We start from the raw sequence: 11,228 nt of genomic DNA on the forward strand, positions 1-11,228 counted from the left end.
TTCAGAAAGATTGGGATCTGACTCCATTATCCCTACACTGGTAAAGGTTACGGAATCAACCTCTCACAAGGTCTTATAGACCCTAGATCTCTCCACAAAGAGGACCTGCCATCCCTTATTTCTATTACAAGGAACATTTACATAATAGAAGTGATAAAAAACAGGACAGTGTAAAAAAAAAAAGTAAAATAAAGAAAAAAAAAATTAAGGTGCCCTTATACTGCAATACTTGCATGCAGAAGCGAAGGCATATGTAAGTCGCAATCTCGTATGTAAACGCTGTTCGCAGCACACATGTGAGGTATTGCCACAACCGTTAGAGGATGAGTAATAATTCTAGCACTAGACCTCCTTTGTAACTATAAACAGGTAATTGTTACCTGTAACTGTAAACAAAAAGTGTCAGAAAAGGCCTGGTTTTCAAGTGGATATATACTATATATACACAGTATCTAACAAAAGTGAGTAAACCCCTTACATTTTAGTAAATATTTTCTTCTATCTTTTCATGTGACGACACTGAAGAAATGACACTTGGCTACAATGTAAAGTAGTGAGTGTACAGCTTGTATAACAGTATAAATTTGCTGTCCCCTCAAAATAACTCAACACACAGCCATTAATGTCTAAACCGCTGGCAAAAAAAGTGAGTACACCCCTAAGTGAAAATGTCCAAATTGGGCTCAATTAACCGTTTTCCCTCCCCGGTGTCATGTGACTTGTTAGTGTTACAAGGTCTAGGGTGTGAATGGGGAGCAGGTGTGTTAAATTTGGTGTTATCGCTCTCAATTTCTCATGGCAAATAACTCTCTGAGGATCTGAAAAAAAAGAATTGTTGCTCTACATAAAGATGGTCTAGGCTATAAGAAAATTGCCAAGACCCTGAAACTGAGCTGCAGCACGATGGCCAAGACCATACAGCGATATAACAGGACATTATAAAAGGGAGAGGGGGTATGTTGGATACAATTATAACAAAATAGTGCAATTGGCTACATATCGCAATGATAGATAAAGTGCAAGACAAATTTCATTCATAAATAAATATATATAAAAACCTAAATTAATTATGCCACTTGTGCGAAAATAAATAAAACAATTATTGGGTGATATAAAAAAATAAATAAATCCACATTAAAAGGTGCAACTGTAGGTGATTATATCACTGTGCAAAATATATACGTGAATGATTCATATAGTGACTGGTATAGAAAAATATATGAAATAAAATTGACAAAAAAATTAAACTAACAAAAAATAGTGGTTTCAGATCTTCTAGCTAAACAAATAGCCAGTGCGGTATGGACTTTTTTTATTGTTTTTAAAAAATAGTCCAATGTGCAATATAGGTGCAGACGTGCAAAGTGTTGCGCTGAAACGCTGTGTATCGCTGTCTTTAACTTATAGGTGACACTGTGCCTTTAAGTGCAAATACACAAGAAAATCTTCAGCGTCACTGACACCCGTGGTAAAATTGAATGGTTACCTTACTGCTGTAAGGCAGACAGCATATAGCAGATAAAGGAGGGGGGGTAAGGTTCCCTTCAACTTGGTCCTTTCCTGGATGTCCGTTCTCACTCTTAAGTGCAGACAGGGGAGGTAGGGGAAGGGGGTAAGGGTAATCCTTGTTTTCCTCTCTTTCCACTGGGTGCTTCAAATGGTGTAGTTCTCAGTGTGCATTAAAAAGATATAAAGGAGGTCCACCATAGTGTAGTATTTTAAAATCAAGATCAATACTTTAATTTAACATAAGGAAAAGCACTCACATTTTTTCAGGGGGTTGCAGTACTATTAAAAAACGAGCGCCGAGCTCGTGTCACTGCCTGAGCGTTTGTTCTGTTCTGTTCTCTGAATAGCCTCGGATCCTACGCGTTACGTCACACGTGACTTCAACATCCCAAGACAATACACAGATGCACCCCCCCCAGACATCATTAATTAGCCAGGCTGAGTGCTGTGTGTGACTGTATTGATTTTGGGCCAATGCACTGACCCCCAGAGAGTGCGTGGAGCGAGTCTTGAATATTTATATGCGTGCCGACCAGCCCCGGAATGTTTAAACAACACTCCAGATAAGCATTAAAAATTAAAAATAAAACATAAACAAAATATGTAAAAACAGTGAGGTGGCAAATATAGAACGAGAGAATAAGTGGAACCAACCACATCCCTCCTCCACTCACTTCCCACATCCCATCCTACATATATTTCAGAAAGCAACATCTATAAATCTTATGCCAATTCCCCCAGCTGCCATAACCCTGTGTCACCAATGCCTGAAGCCGCGTACACACAGGCGGACTGTCTGGCCAACTTAGTCCGTCGAAACACATTTCAGCGGACAGTCCGCTCGTGTGTGGGCTTCAGCGGACTTTTTCAGCGTGCAGTCTGGCGGACTAAGTATTTCGGAATTTCCGTAATATTGTCTGTCGTACTTTGGTTTCAGCGGACAATCCGCTCGTGAGTAGGCTAGTTCGACGGACTAAGTATGGCGCATGCTCAGAAAGGATTTACACGGCGAAAGGTTGCATTGCAGTGTATTGGACTTCCTATTTCTAGTCCCGTCGTACGTGCTGTACACGTCATCGCGCAAACTTTCGACGGACTGTTTGTTCATCGTATGTGGTCAAGTCCATTCATTCGAAAGTAGGACGGACTGTCCGTCGGATTGTCGGACGGACTGTCCGTCGGATTGTCTGACGGACTAAGTTGGCCATACAGTCCGCCCGTGTGTACGCGGCTTCAGAGTTTACATCAACATGAATAATTCTATTATTTCCTCATATCTCAGAGGATACACAATATCCACCACAACTTAAATTTAAATGCACTCTCAGTGCACATACGGCAAGCATAACTAAAACTATAAAATTAATAAAAATGAACATTTATGTGGATTAGCTTCCTCAAGCACATCTAATGATTTGTACATAATGAGTGTACATATTAAAAAATGACAAATATCTGAGTTGAAGCCCCCATCTAGCTCCACAACTAAATCTATTACTATAAAAATAATTAATGAATAAAAAAACGACAAATTGCAGAAACAGATGAACTTAGACATAGGCGCCCTAAATAGCACCCCCAAATTACTCATAATGTACATCTTTATATCCAGGATGTCTATAATTATGTGTGCATATATCCCCCAAGCTTACTCATCATAAAATCAAAATCAAATATACAAAAAATACAAAAAGGGGGAAGGGGGGAGGGGGAGAAGGGGGAGAGGGGAAAGGGGGGGGGGGGGGCGGCCTCTCCCCAAAGAAAAAAAAAAGAGGAGAATCTTATCCCCATTAGATGGATATCAAGAATTGTTAATGAAGCTATTGACATCCAATTCGATATTCATTCCCATTGGTGTCAAGCTTCTCATCAAAAATATCCATTTCGTTTCCCTTTGGGACAAATCCCTAATTCGGTTTGAACCTCTCCAAGAGGGATGGACATGATCTATGCCACAGAACTGCAAAAGGCTTGGGTCCTGTTGGTGACATTCCTTAAAATGCATTGATACACTGTGGTATTTATAACCCTTACGTATATTGGCCAGGTGTTCGGAAATCCGAATCCTCAGCAGCCTCTTAGTGCGTCCTACATGAAAGAGGTAGCAGGGGCACCATAGCAAATATACGACATACCGTATATACTCGAGTATAGGCCGACCCGAATATAAGCCGAGGCCCCCAATTTACCCCCAAAAAAACTGGCAAACTTATTGACTCGTGTATAAGCCGAGGGTGAGACATGCCTGTCCATCCCTGTGTGTGTGTCCGTCCCTGTGTGTCCGTCCATCCCTGTGTGTGTGTGTGTCCATCCATCCATCCATCCCTGTGTGTGTGTGTGTCCATCCATCCATCCATCCCTGTGTGTGTGTGTCTCCATCCATCCATCCATCCATCCCTGTGTGTGTGTGTCTCCATCCATCCATCCCTGTGTGTGTGTGTCCATGTGTGTGTGTCTGTGTGTGTGTGTGTGTGTGTGTGTGTGTGTGTGTGTGTGTGTGTGTGTGTGTGTGTGTGTGTCCAGCCTACCTGTGTCCCGAGCCTCCTTGCCTCCTTGCCTCCGTCCCGTGCCGTGCCTTGCCTCCTTGCCTCCGTCCCGTGCCGTGCCTTGCCTCCTTGCCTCCGTCCCGTGTCGTGTCGTGCCTTGCCTCCGTCCCGTCCCGTCCCGTGCCGTGCCTTGCCTTGCCTCCGTCCCGTGCCTTGCCAGGATCGCCTCGGCGGCCATTCTAAAATTCAAAAGCCCCGCCTCCGCCTCCGCCTGTGATAGGCGGAACACTGAATTTCCCAGCAGCCTGTGTTCCGCCTATCACCGATATCGTCTCATCCTCGTACTACGGACGAGGATGAGACGATGTCCGTGATAGGCGGAACACAGGCTGCTGGGAAATTCAGTGTTCCGCCTATCACAGGCGGAGGCGGAGAAGGAGGCGCGGCTTTCAAATTGTAGTATGTCCGCCGTCTGTCTGCTCGATGCGCTGATCGAGCAGTCAGACGGCGATGACTCGAGTATAAGCCGAGGGGGGCACTTTCAGCCTCAAAAAAGAGGCTGAAAATCTCGGCTTATACTCGAGTATATACGGTATGACATATTACAAGTCATAAATTCCTCTAACTTGAAAGTTTCCCCCCTTCCATTAGTGATTGAGGTAATACCTCTATTCACTTGTCGAACAGCTCTACAGCAAGTGCATCTTCTGCACGCATAAAATCCTTTTAAATCTCCGGAAAGAGTTGGTCTAACCGGGGGGTCTAATACCTTCCTGACAATTTTATCTCCAATGTTAGGTGCCCTTTTATAGATAAACTTGGGACAGGTTGGTAAAATTGGGCCCAGGTGCTTATCCCTACCCAAAATATGCCAGTGTTTGGCGAAAATCTGTTCTATATCTTTATATTGATGGTGGTAACCTGATAAGAATTTAAACTGATGTTGTGCCTCATCCCTTGTCTTAGCGTGTCCCTGAAGGCATACACTCCTAGGAGTATTTCCAACCTCCTCTATGATAGTGTCCAAACAGGTGACATTATAACCTTTTTGTAAAAATCTGTTCTTCAAGACTTCAGATTGACCAACAAAGTCTGCATCTGTAGTACAATTACGGCGAACCCTCATAAATTGTCCCTTCGGGATGTTCCTTATCCAAGTGGGGTGATGCCCACTCCTCATGGACAAGTAGCTATTTCGGTCTGTGGTCTTGAAGAATACAGTTGTCTTCAACTGGTCCACATCCCTTTCTATGGTGAGGTCCATAAAATTGACACTTTTAGGGCTGATATTGAAGTCTAACCTGATGTTATTAGATTTGGAATTCAATCTCTCCATGAACATTCTAACTGTTTGTTCAGTCCCTACCCAGATAAACAACACATCAATTATAGATCAATTGTTGAGGTTTGTTTAGAAAGACAGCCCTATCTTCCCATTCAGCCATAAAGAGGTTGGCGAGGCTTGGAGCATACTTAGCCCCCATTGCTGCAGCTGGTGCTGTTACCCAATCTGATTTAATGGTGGAGGTGGGGACTCCCGGGGTATTATGGGATGGTTGCCTGTCAATTTGAATAAAAGGGTTGATCTGAGAGCTGGATAGCCAATCCCATGAGGAAGTCTTGTGACGAAACATGTCGGGGGCGTGGCTATTTGGCAACTATTCTTTGACACACTAAGAAGCACAGCTGAGGCGGAGAGAGGAGGAGACACAGGAGAGAGGACTGGACGGAATTGTTTGGTAGTGATGGACGAACGTTTCGCCCGGCGGTCGTTTCGCGGCGAATTTCCGACATTCGCGGTCCGCACGTTCGAACGCCTTTTTCCGTCGTTCGCCGCGGCGGACTTACGTGTTTAATGTATACAAGAACTTTAACCTTTGGTGACACGTTTATCATGTGATACAGGACAGCCAATTGAGACATGACAGCACATGGACACTTGGACATTCCCCCTAACCTATAAATACACCCGATCCGGTGGCCATTTTACATTCTTTCTTCTGTTACGATAGGGACAGGTTCCTGTGTGGAGTAGGGAGAGATAAACCACTAGCTATTTGGTACACAAAAGTTCTTTTCAGGACTGGTATAGGTGTTAGGTGTTGATAGGTTTGCTGTGCTGCTGATTCTTGCAGCAGCCTGAGTGTCTTTTGTTAGTTTAGAGAAAGGGAAAGGACGGTGTATGCTACAGGGACAGCCAGATTAGTCTTTCATCATCATCATCATCATCATCATCATTAGCTGTTACTATCAAGGTCCACAAAAGAGCTGTTCCAGTAACCACTAATCGTTCTCTTTTTTTGCCAATTTGTATAGGGACAGGAAGGAAGCAGTGTTGTCAGGCAGTGAGGGTAATTTTAAAGACTTGCTGTTATTATTAGTTCCACAAAGGTTCTTTTCAGGACTGGTATCAGTGGTACAGTAATAGGCTTGTACATGTATAATATTCTTTCTTCCAAATATAGAAAGGATATTATACTTGACTGCTGCCCTTCTGCTGCAGTCTGCTAAACATTCACAACTCACTTGTTCCACAAAAGTTCTTATAAGGACTGGTAACTTGGTATAGGGTGCTACGGTACATAGGCTTGAGTGCGGTACAGTCTGCTGTTCTGTAAGGACCGCTATCGGTCCACAATAGATAGGGTTGACGTGCACCACTGCTGACCGCTGCCCTATACTGCAGCAGTCCTTCAGCGGTATAGGGACTGACGTACAGTCTGCTAATCACTAACACACAACCTGCTTGTTCCACAAAAGTTCTTATAAGGACTGGTAACTTGGTATAGGGTGCTACGGTACATAGGCTTGAGTGCGGTACAGTCTGCTGTTCTGTAAGGACCGCTATCGGTCCACAATAGATAGGGTTGACGTGCACCACTGCTGACCGCTGCCCTATACTGCAGCAGTCCTTCAGCGGTATAGGGACTGACGTACAGTCTGCTAAACACTAATACACAACCTGCTTGGTCCACAAAAGTTCTTATAAGGACTGGTAACTTGGTATAGGGTGCTACGGTACATAGGCTTGAGTGCGGTACAGTCTGCTGTTCTGTAAGGACCGCTATCGGTCCACAATAGATAGGGTTGACGTGCACCACTGCTGACCGCTGCCCTATACTGCAGCAGTCCTTCAGCGGTATAGGGACTGACGTACAGTCTGCTAAACACTAATACACAACCTGCTTGGTCCACAAAAGTTCTTATAAGGACTGGTAACTTGGTATAGGGTGCTACGGTACATAGGCTTGAGTGCGGTACAGTCTGCTGTTCTGTAAGGACCGCTATCGGTCCACAATAGATAGGGTTGACGTGCACCACTGCTGACCGCTGCCCTATACTGCAGCAGTCCTTCAGCGGTATAGGGACTGACGTACAGTCTGCTAAACACTAATACACAACCTGCTTGGTCCACAAAAGTTCTTATAAGGACTGGTAACTTGGTATAGGGTGCTACGGTACATAGGCTTGAGTGCGGTACAGTCTGCTGTTCTGTAAGGACCGCTATCGGTCCACAATAGATAGGGTTGACGTGCACCACTGCTGACCGCTGCCCTATACTGCAGCAGTCCTTCAGCGGTATAGGGACTGACGTACAGTCTGCTAAACACTAATACACAACCTGCTTGGTCCACAAAAGTTCTTATAAGGACTGGTAACTTGGTATAGGGTGCTACGGTACATAGGCTTGAGTGCGGTACAGTCTGCTGTTCTGTAAGGACCGCTATAGGTCCACAATAGATAGGGTTGACGTGCACCACTGCTGACCGCTGCCCTATACTGCAGCAGTCCTTCAGCGGTATAGGGACTGACGTACAGTCTGCTAAACACTAATACACAACCTGCTTGGTCCACAAAAGTTCTTATAAGGACTGGTAACTTGGTATAGGGTGCTACGGTACATAGGCTTGAGTGCGGTACAGTCTGCTGTTCTGTAAGGACCGCTATAGGTCCACAATAGATAGGGTTGACGTGCACCACTGCTGACCGCTGCCCTATACTGCAGCAGTCCTTCAGCGGTATAGGGACTGACGTACAGTCTGCTCACTTCCTTGACCCAAAAAAGCACACCGTACTATATGCCCCTACCCTCCTCTTTGAAGAGGTTGAGCGGTGTCATATTTCTACTGGGGCTGCTTATGATATCCCTGTGCTGTGCTGACTTCCTCCTGGGGGTTCTTATTATGAAGGGATCACACTATCCCTGTGCTGTGCTGACTTCCTCCTGGGGGTTCTTATTATGAGGGGATCACACCATCCCTGTGCTGTGCTGACTTCCTCCTGGGGCTGCTTACGGTGCTGCTGTCAGTGCTGTATGTCACGGTGCTGCTGTCAGCGCTGTATGTCACGGTGCTGCTGTCAGCGCTGTATGTCACGGTGCTGCTGTCAGCGCTGTATGTCACGGTGCTGCTGTCAGCGCTGTATGTCACGGTGCTGCTGTCAGCGCTGTATGTCACGGTGCTGCTGTCAGCGCTGTATGTCACGGTGCTGCTGTCAGCGCTGTATGTCACGGTGCTGCTGTCAGCGCTGTATGTCACGGTGCTGCTGTCAGTGCTCTGTATTACGGTGCTGCTGTCAGATGCCTCTATCACGGTGCATGTGTCATTCCGGTATGTCACGCTGCTGGTGATCATCTCCTGCACCCTCTTCTTTGCCTACCCTGGTCCCTGACCTTCCCTCTCCTCCATTGCCTTCATTAGCTCCATAGTCCTGAATTGCTAGAACAATTTCCCAAATAAAATAAAAATGCTTGTAGTTATCGATCCCAAATTCACCTCATACATGTATTATGTCATTGTCCAGATGGTGGGACTACGTTTTACCCCCTAATAATTACCACGTGGCCGCAAATTCGACATGAAGGTTTGCAAAGTTCGCCTCCCATTGAAGTCAATGGGGCCCGCGGCGAACGTTCGGTTTCGCGAACGTTTGGGTCCGTTCGCATTTCGCTTTCGCGAAACGTCCCGTCGGAAGTTCGTCCATCACTATTGTTTGGCACTGATTTTAACTTGATGTTCTGCTGTCAGGTACCATACAGCAATCATTAAAGAGGAGGGCCGTTTAAAAAAAAAAAAAAGTCAGCAGCTGCAAACACTGCAGCTGCTGACTTAATAAACACACTCACCTGTCCAGGGCGCCCGCGATGTCGGCCGCCCGAGGCCGACCCGTCCCTCGGCTCTCGGGTCCCGGCGCCGCCATTCCCTCTAAGGGAAACAGGCAGTGGAGCCTTATGGCTTCACTGCCCGTTTCCTACTGCGCATGCGCGAGTCCCGCAGCTACTGCGCATGCGCGAGTCCCGCAGCGCTTTCTGAATGGGACGTGCTGTGTTCTGGAACACACAGTTCCCAGAACACAGTGCGACCCATTACCCAGAAGACGCCGCGACCTAGAGAGAAGACAGAAGATCTCCGCGGAGGAGGAAGAGGAAGATTAGAATTAAGTGCCTAGCAACAGGCATTTCTGGTAAGTAAAAAAAAAAAAAATTTTCATTTTTTTTTTTTAATTTTTAAAAAAAAAATTGTTTTCAGGGTGGCCCTCCACTTTAATAGAGACAGTGTTCATGCTGTTAACCCTGCCAGTGCCTAATGTGCTCACCGATGCCTCTGAGGAAAGAAAGCTGTTGTTGATAAGTGGAGTGTTTTGAAGTGCTTTCATTCAAGTTTGGTTCATGTGAGTGTAATAATGATTGTTTTTTATTGAGATTAAAAGAGTTTTACAGTGTTACACTATGGAAAGTCTTTTTGTCTCCTTGAGGTACCGTATATACTCGAGTATAAGCCGAGATTTTCAGCCTCTTTTTTGAGGCTGAAAGTGCCCCCCTCGGCTTATACTCGAGTCATCGCTGTCTGCCTGCTCGATCAGCGTGTCGAGCAGACAGACAGCGGCCATTCTATTCTAATTCAAAAGCCGCGCCTCCGGCTCCGCCTTCGCCTGTGATAGGCGGAACACTGAATTTCCCAGCAGCCTGTGTTCCGCCTATCACGGACATCCGCTCATCCTCGTACTACGGACGAGGATGAAAGGATGGCCGTGATAGGCGGAACACAGACTGCTGGGAAATTGTGTTCCGCCTATCACAGACAGGGAGGCGCGGCATTTGAACAGGAAAATGGGCGCCGACGAAGAGCGGTGATCCTGGGACGGGACCGGACGGAGGCTCGGCTCGGCTCGGGACGGGACGGGACCGGACGGAGTCTCGGGACGGGACGGGACCAGACCGGACGGAGGCTCGGCTCGGGACGGGACGGGACCGGACGGAGGCTCGGGACCGGACGGAGGCTGGGGACACAGGTAGGCTGGACACACAAGGCCTCTCACACACACACACACACACACACACACACACACACACACACACACACACACACACACACACACACACACACACGGATGGACACACACACAGGGATGGATGGATGGATGGACACACACACAGGGATGGACAGGCATATCTCACCCTCGGCTTATACACGAGTCAATAGGTTTCCCAGTTTTTTGGGGGTAAATTGGGGGCCTCGGCTTATACTCGGGTCGGCCTATACTCGAGTATATACGGTACTTTGAGATGAAATTCTATTGATATCTGAAGGAAATTATACTGCAAGCGAGTGCTGGATATTGATCAACATCATTCATAAGATCTTTAAACGCTTTTTTGGCTCAACACGAGAGTGCTGAGCAGTACAGCTGGTGAGTGCTCCATACGAGGGGGGTCACGAACACCAAGGGTGTGATGAAGGCTTTGTGTTATACCGACACTGAATTTTCACATAAAAGAAAGTTTTCCGTATTCTGGATTTCTTTTTATGGACTCTATATATATTCTTTGTTCTTTACACACTTGTTTATTATATATTTTCATTTTTTCACATTTTGTATTGTATTGCAGTAGAGTCTATTTTTATTGAGTCACTATTGATTAATGCACATGTGAATTTTTATAATTGTGGGGTTAATATAGTTTCACCATCAATGTGTATAACTTTATTTATGTTAGCAGTAGTTGAGCGCTACTAGGTGATGTTTTGATTATTTATTTTATTTTTGTATTCACCTTCTGATTTATATATGTACTGTGACATACTGAAGTAGAGCATGATCCCCTCCCTTCAGAGACTGGGCCGCAGGGCAGTTGTCCAACATGATAATGACTCCAAACACGCCTCCAAGACAACCATTGCCTTGCTAAAGCAGCTGAGGGTAAAGGTGATGGACTGGCCAAGCATGTCTCTA

Source organism: Lithobates pipiens, unplaced genomic scaffold (genome assembly GCF_037356315.1).
Source record: "Lithobates pipiens isolate NorthernLeopardFrog02 unplaced genomic scaffold, aLitPip1_a1.2 Scaffold_25, whole genome shotgun sequence".
Classification (NCBI taxonomy): domain Eukaryota; kingdom Metazoa; phylum Chordata; class Amphibia; order Anura; family Ranidae; genus Lithobates; species Lithobates pipiens.